General features: G+C 37.0%; 1 long non-coding RNA gene across 1 annotated transcript in view; it reads right to left on the reverse strand.

Annotated features, from left to right (window-relative positions):
* Window positions 1-11,806, reverse strand: part of LOC131411946 (uncharacterized) — a 28,344-nt gene extending 16,538 nt beyond the window's left edge. The window contains exons 1-2 of the long non-coding RNA XR_009221677.1: window positions 11,637-11,806; window positions 10,734-10,912 (exon numbers count right to left, since the gene is read on the reverse strand). This is a non-coding gene — a long non-coding RNA (uncharacterized LOC131411946). The remainder of the gene's footprint in view (window positions 1-10,733; window positions 10,913-11,636) is intronic.
* Between the last annotated feature and the right edge of the window lie 1,446 nt (window positions 11,807-13,252).

The raw sequence follows: 13,252 nt of genomic DNA on the forward strand, positions 1-13,252 counted from the left end.
TGGCAGACACTAGATTTTTTTTTTCTTGGTGAAGGAATATGTTTAGTACGACTAGAATCATTTGGGGCTGAGAAATTTCTCCAGCCCTCCCTGAAGCTCTATGCATGGGGCATAGTGTAAGAATGAAAAAAACCAGAGCTCTCGTGATCCCATTTGGAGGAGATGCTGTGGCTTAATCACCATTTTATTAGATTATTTCCTAGAGTACTCTTAATCCAAAATGATAATAAAAAGAGTTTTCCATAATTGCCCTATAAATCAGATTTATTGGGTCATACTCAAGAACAAAGTTGAAAAAAATCAACCTTTATGGAAATTTTATCTTATTAACTTATACTAAGGAATGTGAATATACACAATTAATCTTTGTATTATCATTGTCATGACTATTTTTATATCAATAATCCTTCAGTGAAAATAATTCCTAATACAAAGATTAAGAAATCTCATAAGAAAGCTTGAGATATATTAAAACTTGTACATTAAATAAGAAAACTGTGTTTCAGACTCTAAATGGGTTAAATGTGATTCTTTATTACTAGATGTTTGGATTAAGTACATTGGGAAGCTCATTTTAAAAAAATATTTTAAGAGGAGAGCCTGGACAAGAACTTCTACAGAATTTGTTAAACATAAATCTCCAATGTAGTTAGATTACTCTGGGTCTGGTAATGACAGAAAACTAATCAAGGCAAACCTTCACAAGGAGGAAATATAGATTGATAGATTAGATAGATTCATAGACAGTATAGAGAGAGACAAGTATGTATATATACCGTTCATTATACAGCGCTGGGCACTGAATGGGATGGCAGGGGACTCAAATAAGTCAGAACTGAGATTTCATTACAAAATTTGACATCCACCAGATCTATTCCCAACCTCCCCACTCCCACCTCCACGGGGACTATGGAGACTCTTATGACAAGAATCGCAGTCATGTCTGAAGATATAGAGGTTTGCAACAGAATTTATTTTGATGAGAGACAGAAGGGATTCCTTAGCAGAAGATTTTCCTAATGTTACAAGGAAACTGCAATAAACAGCAAAATTGACAGCATGTTTAGTGGTTCCTCTTTCTTCACATGTCCCAACTTTGCTAACCTGATGGTAAACACATGCACTTGAGAGTGAATGAGTTACAGTAAACTTAGAGAACTTTGGTCCTTGGAAGCTAAGCACAGATGATGAGCTAAATGAGCATAATTTAGAGAAGTCAGAATTGCTTCTCTAGTCGATTCCTCCCAAGAGTGGGGAGCACCAGAACTCTGCTCTGAGAAAGATGGGAAGGAGCCATGAGAGAATGAGATATGGGGGTGAATATAAGACCGACAGTGCCACAGAAAGATGACAATGTCTTTTAATGGTGGAAGGCACGCATGACATAGGCAGTAGGGCCCAGATAAAATCCCAGAGACAAAATGAAGAGGCTGAAATACTCCCAGATGCACAGAGGGGAAGGAACTTCCAAAGAGAGTATCTGAAGTACAGCCGTTATCTGATAATTAATGGAACTAGCAAAATTCTGCTCTAAATGTTTATGTGACCTTATTTGCTAACTGCTTAACCTTGTAATTCCTACACTTTTATCATCATAGTAACGAGGAAAGGTCAGAGAAAGTAATTACTGTGAATAGACACAGTGAATTACAAAATTATGTATGTGCTATTCATATTATTCAGACTAACCTAGATGATGTGCAAATACAGACCCAATAGTGGATAGGGAGAGTGGGTGCTATTTCATTTTGGAGGCTATAGAGGAAAATAAAGACAAATTTATGAATATTTCTGATAGTTAAAAATATTTAAAATGGCTAAAGATAAAGGTAGTTGATAATATCAAGTATTGAGCAGCTCTGTGGATGACTGCCGAGGTTCTGAAAGCTTTTTATTTAGAGGTCGTAATTCAGTCAAACCACAAATAGTCACTTTGCATCTGTGATGTGTCAGGCACAGTGTGTGTGCCCTGGCCATACAGACACAAACAAAACTGACAACAATCTCTGCCTCCACGGAGCTTACATCTTAGTGTACTTGAGAACACCTTGGAGGACGTTATCAATGCATCCTCAGTGAAATAAACTGCAGCATTGTGAAACCCAATAAAATAAACTAAACATGTACTGAAACTAAAGGAGGGCATAAGTTTTGAAAAGATCTCTTATCCGCAACTATCTACATTTTACTGGTTGTGGAAAATTGAAATTCTTTGGGGGTTTTAGTGGTTACCATGGGAACAACAGAATCAAAAGTAAGGCTTTGTGTTTCGTTGTTCATGAACCCCACAACTCTCAAATTAGGGCTCTCTTTTAAAACTGGGTACATGGTTTAGCCTTTAGGCTTAAGGAGACCATTGCCTCCTCCCAATCCAAATTTAAATTGTAGGAATCCTATTGCCAAGGACAGAAGTTCCTAGAAGAGAATGTATCCTAAAAGTAAAAGGAGAGAGGTCTAAAAACTCAGAACCGTTAGCATATATAGCAGTGACTCTTTTTTACTATTGAGCATTCTGAGATATAGAGAAAAAGGTAGAGATAGGAATCAGAAGGTAGGCCCTGTCCAAATTAGCCACTCAATAAGCTCAAAAGAAGTCAGAAAATGCAAAACATGACTGGTTGTGTTCCAGGCAGTGGGTAGACAAAGCCACGATCGAGTCTCCTGTAAGGAAAGTAACCGCATCCAATATGAAAATGTGGCCCAGTGAATGTCCTGAGCCTTGTTCCATAAAACAAGCTGCTATCTCTCTTTTGGGATTGGAGCGTTCCTAAAGTGGTGGGCTGAGAATCCAGAAGTTAGAAGAGGAGGCAAGAGAGTCCCCAGCCCCACAAGCCGATATTTGACAAGTGCAATAGTTGTTCCCATGCTGAGAGACAAATCACCTGGAGGATTTTTAAACAAATACAGATGCCCAAATCACACCCTAGCACTAGAGAATCAAAATATCAAGGGGTGAGGACTACACATCTGTATTTTCAAATAGCTTATGGGGAGATTCTGCTGCTACAATCAGGTTTGTAAATCACAACTCTAGAGAGTTTGTGAAAAATTAGTCCTAACTTTCACATCTCCTTATTAGCCTGACCCACAGGAGGAAGTGCAAGGATGAGAGGTGAGCGAGGTCACCCTCTCTCCTGTGAACCCTTGGAGACAGGCAAAGGAGACCCATGTCAGCAGATGCCTAAGGCTTAGGTACCTGCATGGGCCAGGTCCGGCAACAGCAGTCGCTGATTCCAACCACTCCTTTGTTTTATACTCTGATCCACGTTTTGAGGGGGTTAAGAACCAAACTACACAAAGCAGAGACTAGGAAAGAAATCTGTAGTTTTTACTAGCAGAACTCGACCCAATTGTAAGATTTAGTACCCTTAGAGCTAACCAGGCTTCCAAGAATAATTGTCTCCATATGCTGACTTCGCTCCCTCAGCTCTTGAAATTCATGTTTACTGTTAAAATATTTTATTAATGCACATCTCTCTAAGTACTGGTTTTAAATCAAATCTACTCTGCATAGTGCAGTTTTATTAATTTAAAACTATGATCCTGTAATTATGCTCTGAGTCCTTTATTTTATAAATCAGTTTAACCAAACCAACTTTAAAGTTAATATTTATTATATGATGTTGTCTAAAATGTACTTTGTTTTAACAGAAAGAGAACCAAACTTAGAGAATCTAAGACCTGCCTCAATTTTTTCCCCTCCCAAGACTTGTAAACATAAGACAACCATTTCACCTCTCCAAATAGTTTTGTCACTTGTAAAATGGAGTTCATATACACACCAACTTGCCTCTCAGGATTGTGTGAAAAATATAAATTCATTATAAGATAATATAAAGCACAATATAATTATAAATTATAAACACTTGGTTATTATCATTTAAAATAATTAAGCTCAAGTGTGGGATGAAGTTGAACAAGTTTGGGACTCATAACTTGGTGAAGGAATACAAGAAAAAGAATAAGGTTGTGATGAAGATACCGAGGACTTGTGTCTTTCTACTAAGTGTAGTAATAGAGTTATTGAAAACACCCTCTTCCATGACATGTGTTCCTATTGTACCTGCATAAGTGTCTAGTTTGCAATTAGAGCAAATATATCTACCGAGGTTATCATCTCTTCTATTGTGTCTGGGGCTGTGGGTGGGAGCAGTAGAGCAGTATTTCTTGTTCGGATGTTGTGAAGTCTCTCTCTCAATCTCAAGTTTTTTGGCTTCCCTCTTGAAGGGTACGAAAGCAAACATCACCTCTTTTCTTTCATCCTGCAGGTACAAGCTTTTCTTTCAAATGTGATGGGAATGGCTTCCTAAGAGCAAAATTCCAACCTGTACATTTTTTTAAATTTACATTCCATTAAAGGCCAGCGGTTTGAAATTAGTAGATTTTACATATGTTAAAACACAATATCTCAATATGCTTTTTTCAATTAATTGATTGCACTTTTTAAACGAGCTGTTAATAATTCAAATTGATGTTTATTGCCCTTGATAAGGTAGTAAATTGTACTTTTAAATCTTGTAAACTTGTCTCATCTTCCTGTGTATCATTTTCCTGTTTGTACAAAATTATCCTCCCATTTAGCCATGTAAACTTCTAAGTAATTTGAATTTTAGCTCTCTCTTTTCATTTTCCTCCTTTTTTTTTTTGTGAGGAAGATTGGCCCTGAGCTGACATCCATGCCCATCTTCCTCTACTTTATATGGGATGCCGCCACAGCATGGCTTGACAAGCCGTGCGTCGGTGCGTTCCCAGGATCCGAACCCGCGAACCCTGGGCTGCCGCAGCTGAGCACAGGCACTTAACCGCTTGCGCCACCGGGCCGGCCCCTTTTCCTCCTTTTTTTAAACTTCATCTGTTGATTTGGATATTATAGGTTTTATTTTTAGTAATTAAAATTTCACCATACATATTTAACTGTATGTATTTCTAGAGTAATGTAAAGTTTTTCACCAAGGGCCTTATGCTTAACTATCCTTAAAATAATTCCACTGCCATCTTGCAAATCGTTGTCTGGAAATTTAGTTCCAGCATTTTAAAAGATACCTACAAATGAGCCACATATTACAGTCGATAATTAGCATTCTCCAAATATTTTACTGATGAATTTGCTCTCCATTGCTTCTTACAGTTCACTTTTCTATGGATTTAATTTTAATGCTGAATGTATCCTTGAGTAGTCCTTTCAAAGCTCATAGAACTACACTGCACATTCAAATTTCCATGGATTCCTATCCGGTTTCCATACCTACCATTAGTGATGCCAATGTCTCCCTCAGTCCCCATTGGCAAGTCTCAATGATTCTATGTATGCGTCTTATCTTCAATCTGCTCATTTATTTCCTTGTCCACTGTCATCTTCCTCACCTGTCAACCATGACCTAATGGGGTACTTAAGTGAGTTACCTACTTCCTCTTGCCCTCGGAAAATCCACTCAACAGCCAGTATGAATTTTTAAAAAATATAAATTGGATCTTGTTGTACCTTTGTTAAAATGTGTAAGTTGTTATCACTCTTGGGATAAATATAAAATTCTTAACATGACCAATAAGCTCTTGTTGACTCCCTCCTTGAGGTTTTTCAGCATGCTCTTTTCTTTGACTGGAATGCTTCCCCCTCTATTCCCAGCCTGACTAACTGCTACACTTCAGGGCTCAGGTTAAATGACTAAATGACTTCTTTTCATTCAGTCATTTATTCATCATTCAACAAATATTTCTTGACTTTTTACTATTTATAAAGCCTTGTCCTAGGCACTGGGATAAAGTAGTGGCCAAACTAGAACAGAGAGGAGAGAAAAGAATGCAAATGTGTATATCTTTACTTTTATCTATATATATATTAAGTGCTGTGAAGTAATTTCTAAGAGAAGCCTTGTCTGATACCAATCTAAATTGGATTTTCCCCATTCTCCTTCAAAATAACCTAGTTTATCTTCATTTTTATTTTTGTAGCATTTATAAGAATATATAATAGTGCATTTATTAGCATAATTTTTGCTCAGTGGATGTCTTTTGACTATGCTATGATCCCTGTGTGCTAGGGAATATGCTTCTTTTAGCTCTACTCTATCTTTGTCCTTACAACTGAGCCTGGCATACACTAGACATTCAATAGATATTTGTTGAAAACTGACTAATGTTTTTTTTTATAATATTCATCTTTGTCTCTTATGAACATTCAGGATAAAATTAATAAAGATGAATCTGTCTCTAACCTAGAATATCTCCTGTGAGCACTTAGGATAGAATTACTACTCTGGATTAGAGACGGATTTCCTGATACCTCACTATAAATAGTAAATGTATTAACTCCTCTTCCTCTATCTTCAGGCAACATGATGAGAGCTAATAGGATTTTTTTCCTACTTGAGTGGCCCAATCCTCTATAGGTGATAGATAAACTAAAAGGCTTTTTCTCTGTTTATAAAGGAGAAGGAGACAGCTGTCTCCCTCCCTTCCTGAAAGGGTCTTCTTTGAAAAGGCCTCCAATCCTTTGGTATGTAAATAAAAATCTCTCCAAGAGCCAGATAGTCCCCTGCGTCTGGGGCTTTATTCCTTCAGAAATGTCAATACCTGGGGAGATAATGCTCCAGTCTCCTTGGCGCCCTGCACTTAACCTAGGGACCTATTCCAGGCTGTAATCATTAGCCCTTTTGGGGAAATATGAGAAGTCTTATTATCCTTTTAAATCAGAAAAATTTATTAGACACATAGCTATAGATCTAGTTCTTATGGTATGTGAAGAGTGAAATGATTCCATGTCTTAGAAGGCTAAGGATTTTTACAGAAACATTGAGAAATCTAGGGAAATTTTATTTCCCCAAAACTAACTGAATAAATGAATGAAACTAGGACAGTCTTATATGGGGTGACCTTCCAGATGTGGACTTACTTCAAAATTCTCACCATGTTTTTGTTGGGACACAGTCCTTCATAATCTTTCATATGCCTACCAGTCTCAATGGGCATGCCAAGAATGTAAGGCCCTGATGGTATTTTACCTGGGCCATTTCTCAGGATTGTGTTTACAGCGAGCAACCTTAAGGGATGAGGTAACATTTTTCTTTGGGACAAAGAGCAAGCTTGCTTATTGCTTGCTTTAGATTGGTAAATTCTCTATGCTCAGTATTTTTCTCCTGTAATACAGCTCAGTGCATGAGCAGCATCTATCTGGGCCCTCTGCATTGGCTCCATTGGGCTGGTGGGAAAAGGAGAACCAATGCAAACTTGGTGCTCATGCTGCTGTGAGTCATCAAGTCCTTTACCTCTGACCCAGGAGTCTCATGTCTTCTACCAGCGTCCATGAAACAGTAACAACAGGCTAACTCATTAGCTCATAAGGAGAGTAAATTCAAATCCCAGGGCCTGACAATTTACTTCAGTATCCAGTTGAGAAGTAACAGGAGGTTGAGTTGACTGTTTAGTTTAACAATACTTTGGATGTTCGCTATAGTTTCTGGATCTGCACAAGAATAACAGTGTTCTTTCTCTTTTTGGTGTCTCCTGCAGATCATTCAAATTAGCCCCAGTGAGGTCATCAGAGGCAGGTGACACTCCATACTGGGTGATATCCACCTTTAAGAGATATTTGCCTTCACAGTTAGTGCCTGCAGTAGCTGTCAACCCACTTCCACTGAGCATTTAGGGACACTCTACAAAAGCAGAAGGGTCATTGGAGTGGGCATGCAGCATTTCTAGTAGAGACATATTATAAAGCTTTACTGAAATTCTCAAAATTTCCGAAATATACCATGCTGTTTCATTCCCCTAGGATTTGGCACATTTGTTTCTATTTACCTCAATCTATCAGCTTTATACTCATCATTTGCAACCAATGTGAGTATTAAACTTCTATAACATCTCTTCTGACTCTCCCCTATAAAGCCCAAATTAGCTCCTCCCCATTAGTTTGTTCATCCAGTTAGTATATATCTCTATTATGCACTTGTTAAGCCTGAAAGATTTATTTCATGGCTAAGAAAGAGGAGGAATTACTAAATGATACCAAAAACCACTTTAAAACTTTGAAAGCCTATTTATGCTCATTGAAATATTATCTACTACATACACAATGTTACACATTGAAATACAATTTATATCTGAATGTCTAGAAATAAAAAAGCATTTGATTTCTGTTCCCCTCACCTTCTTTTACAGGCTAACTTGTCTACTATATTGGATCACTCTCAGTTATGTTATAGACTTGGTTGACACAGACTCAGTTAATGTTAAAAGGGTAGGGAAATGTTGAATGGGTCTGGAATATTACCCAATTTACAACTAGCTTATTCTAAATTATTCTTGTATAAAGCAGATTCTAATCTGAGTTTATATTAACACAAGTAACATAAAATTGGTTCTAAAATTGAACTGTTGCTAGAACCACAAAAAATTTAAAAAAGGAAAGTGAGGAGAGATAAATTGGAGTTGGGAAAGACAAAAATAATTTTCAAAGAACAAATTATTTGAAGTGTATTTTGCTTTCAATGCTTTATTTTATGGTCAGTTTCCAGCTTCTTTAAAAAGAAAATGAAATGAAAATAAGGAAAGTTTCATTACTATATTTTAGGGAGAAACATGGACATTTGATGTCTTAGTTGAAAAGACAAAATAAGCACTAAGTGAAACTTATATCTATCACTAGGTTTATTAGTCCAAAAAACTGAAGCAAGTTGGATGATTTTTTTCAACTCCTTAACTAGGACAATATCTCATTTGATCACTTTTCATCATCTGCATTTGAAGACTTTATGCCAGTCAATAAATTATATAAGACATTAAGTAGAAGTAATCAATTTGATTATGTATGAATTTCAGGGAATATAAAATTAAATTCTCTAATGTTGTCATGGTATTACCATTCAGTTTTAAAAAATAGCAGTAGACTTAAAACAATTGCAAAGAAGTCATGTGGCCGCTGAGTAGGTGTGTTCAGTTTTTAAGAGGAAAGTGTTATCGGTCTGAAAGAGTAAGGAAAAATTCCTTCTAAAGCATGACAATTATGCCGGTAGCAGTCAGCAACCTCATTCAGCCATCCATTTAGATTATAAATATTAAGCTATTCAATGACACAAATCACAGAAAAGAGCTAAGTTTTAGTTGGCATGTTTGAAGGTGCTTATTACAGTATTTTAAGTATTTAACTAGATAAATTAAAATGAACCATGCATGGACAAAAGTAAGAGTGTGTCATTATAAGTAATTATTACAATTCATTGCATATGAGGCCTAAGGGAGAATCAAAGGGACAGAAACAAATAATTTATCCATCATCATGGAGGAAAGTAACTATCCTTATAATTATATATTTTGGGTATCTTATTCATGTAAGTACTTAAGTTATATTTAAACATTTATAATGACAATATCTCAAAAATGCATCACATACTTCTAAATGGAAGATAATGTCTATACTTGAATGTTCTCTTGACAAGGATATAGAAGATAACAATCAAATACTTTACTCTCTACAAATTGGCCATTGTTATTAGCCTATTAGTTTGTATCAACTTTCCTAATTCTAATTTCCTGTATCTAATATGGTGTGACTGAGAAACCAGAAAATCCAAGGTTCTATATTAAACTTTACTAAAAACAATTAATTAAACATTTAACAATATTACATGTAAATAATTTTATATCTATAAACATGTAGATGTACATATAGTTAGGGTTATTATATTCTCAAAACGTCAACAAATAAGTATTCATGAAAAAAAAAAGTTTGAAGGCCACTAGCCTACAATATGAATAAATCATTCCCAAGTATGTCATAAACACTGCAGTGGTCTGTCCTCAACACATTGCTTCAACTCCTCTTAAGCTGTTCTCCTACCACCCCTACCTCCCATCCCCATTTCCTGTCAGAGGGCTACTCTATATTCCCTGAATATTCCAAGTGCTTCAATGAGGTGTGGGGAGTAAATGATTTCCTCCTCTTTGTTTACTCTACAAAGTCTGCACAGTGTCTCTTCTGTGGACTAGCTAAGATAATTTCTAAATCTCATCTCCTTGGGATGCTAACTCTGATTCATTCGTTAAAGACTTCTTGACCCTCTGTCTTCTATACATATTAATACAATGTAAAATGCAATAATACACAGTGTCAGACTAGGTAATTGAGATAATAATAGGAATGTTAGTCCAGTCAAATAATTTTATCTTAATTAACAGGTTATGCTCACTTTGTGTATGTAATTATATCCTCACGACTGGCTGAAATTTCAGAATTAATGTTTCATAATTAGTGAGAGAAGTGTAGGAGCTGAAGAAATCATGATTTAAAAAACACCTAACAGAGATAATTCAATGGTCTAAGTAAGGATATTGACTAGTTTCCATGTGTTTACTTTTTTGGGGGTGGGGAAGAGGGAGATTAGCCCTGAGCTAACATCTGTTGCCAATCTTCCTCTTTTTGCTGAGGAAGATTGGCCCTGAAATAAAATCCATGCCCATCTTCCTCTATTTTATATGTGGGATGCCTGCCACAGCATGGCTTGATGAGAGGTGCATAGGTCTGCACCCAGAATCTGAACCTGTGAACCCCAGACCCCTGAAGCGGAGCATGCAAACTTCACCACTACACCACTGGGCTGGCCCCACCATGTGTTTGCTTTTAAGGGAACATTGTTTTCCTTATTCCTGGTCTCCCCTAGGAGAGATTGCTCCTAAGCCCATTCAAAGCCTCCCTGCCCCTTTCCTCGGTCTGTCCCCAGGGAGAGGCAGTGACTGACCTGATTTGTAAATTAGAGAAGAACAAACTGGGAATGATGCAGATATATCCAGGTCCACCTTCCACTTGGATGAAGCACGAGTTGAATTATTCCTGCAGAGGCGGCTCTTCCCATGGTATGGTTGCCCTCATTCAGTGCCCAATTAGGAGGCCACTTGGTTATATGCTCCATCTTGGCCTCTACCAAAAATAAAGGTGATATTTTGGTCTCCAATCTGGCTTACTGTTTGTTTTATTTGTTTGAAAAATTCCTCAGAGACTCCAACCTTTATTAATCAGTCTTTCCAGATTTTCATTCAGAGATCATAAAAGCAATAAAATAATCTGTTTATTTTTATTATTTTCGGTGAGAAAGATCTGTCTTGAGCTAACATTTGTTGCCAATCTTCCTCTTTTTGCTTGAGGAAGATTGTCCCTGAGCTAACATCTGTGCCAATCTTCTTCTATTTTGTATGTGGGAGGCTGCCACAGCATGGCTTGACGAGCAGTGTGTAGGTCTGCCCCCAGGATCCAAACCCCAGGCTGCCAAAACAGAATGTGTGAACTTAACCATTATACCACCAGGCCAGACCCAAATAATCTGTTTTTAAAATGCTCTTCTGCTTTAAAATTCAACGTTCAAGAAGCATAAAATTTTATAAATTTCAACTTTTATTTATTTGTAATATTTCGTGTTCTGCATTTCTAGGATTTAGGCAAAGGATATATGTACTTTTCTGATGACAACTTCCGTTATTCTTTTCTTTCTCCTAATCATTTTCCTAAGTGTTGCTTAAACTTTTCTAATTATTAAAGTATCAACTACTGTACAAATTCTGGGTACCCATAACAATTTTTAGAATCAAATATCTGGAAAAGAAGCCTTAGGATTATCACATTAATAAATACCCCAAATGGTTCTTACCTTTTGCCTAGTGTGGACAACCCTGATCCACACAATTGCCTTGCTAACTGAAGACAGAGTAGCCCTAAGGCTGGCAAAGACCACTGCTGCTTGAAGTACAGTTTGAATATACTGGAACAACAAAATTAGGTAGATTGATGAGGCAAGATTCATGGATCTTTCCAGCACAGCCGTTCAAAGTAGACGTTATTGACCAACTAGAGATCATCTTTTTGTTAACTACGTAGCAGCTTGAAAAAACTTGAGCAAGAAAACATAGATGAATTAATATAGACATTTATAACTTCAATCAATAAATTGCACACCTTTGTATCCCCAGAGTCTGGTTTTTCTGGTGTCCCATCACTGAAGTGTAGATAGCTGACTTCTCTGCCTCTGTTAACTAGTTAACCATCATAGAGACATTTTTTCATTGTCCGAAAACAGAGCATAATGCTTTACTCTAATCACAGAAGTTCATGTGCATGTCTTTCACACATGATAATGGGAAGGAGTATAGAGGACCCACTCACAAATATTTCTGGATTCCTTCTCAAGCTTTCAAGATTTCTGGAGTAAAATAACCCTAACATTTTCATAACTATTATAGCATTTGTGAAACACACAGACATACAGATACATGGACATGCACTTTGGACATCCTGATTAATAATGTTTAATTTCAAATAACCGTCTCATCATTTATAGTAACCAAAATATCTATTTTTATGGCTAAATTACAAAATATTTTAAAAGCTGTACATATAGAAGCTAAGATATTCACATCAAAATGTTCTCTTCCTCCCCCTCCCTCCCTCTTCCTCTCTCCTTCCCTCCCTCCATCCCCTCTCCCTCTCCCTCTCATTTTTAAAAATCTTTCTAATGGCTCTGTGTTTTCACTAGCAATTGACTTTTCTTGCTTTCAGTCCCATTTCATCATTTCATTCTGATTAATGCTTGTCTTCTTTTAACTCTTCCCAGTTTTATTTCTAGCTGGTTATTGCAATTTAAAGAATGTGCTGATATTACTCCCCCTTTAAGATTCAGCCCGTTCCTTTTCTTCCAAAGCTTTCTTAAATCATATTATGTCACAGTAATTCCTCTGGTGTTTAACTAATAGCACATACTGTATCACCTACCTATTGCTGCATAACAAATTACTCCAAATCATATTGGCTTAGAAAACACATATATCTAGTTTCGTATGTTCTGTGGGTCAGGAATCCAGGCGTGGTTTACCTGGGATCTCAGATTCAGAGACTCTTACAAGCCTGCAGTCAACATCTCAGCCAGGTCCACACTCATCTCAAGATTCAACTGGGGCAAAGTCCTCTTCCAAGCTAACTTCAGGATTGGCTGTTGTCGTGATTCCCTTCCTTGTGGGTTGATTGACTGAGGGGCTTCAGTTCTTTGCTACTTGTTGGCTGTAAGCTGCCATAAATTCTGTGCCATGTGGACCGCTTCAGAATGGCAGCCCACTTCATCCAAGTGAGCAAGCTGAGAAGGTGACAGAGAGAGAGAGAGAGCACGCGAGAAAGAGCACCAACACGAGAGAGAGTACTAGTAAGATGGAAGTCACAATTTTTTAACTTAATCATGAAACATAAGAAAATCAGTTTTTCTGTATTCTGTTCATT

This window comes from Diceros bicornis, chromosome 12 (genome assembly GCF_020826845.1).
Source record: "Diceros bicornis minor isolate mBicDic1 chromosome 12, mDicBic1.mat.cur, whole genome shotgun sequence".
NCBI lineage: Eukaryota > Metazoa > Chordata > Mammalia > Perissodactyla > Rhinocerotidae > Diceros > Diceros bicornis.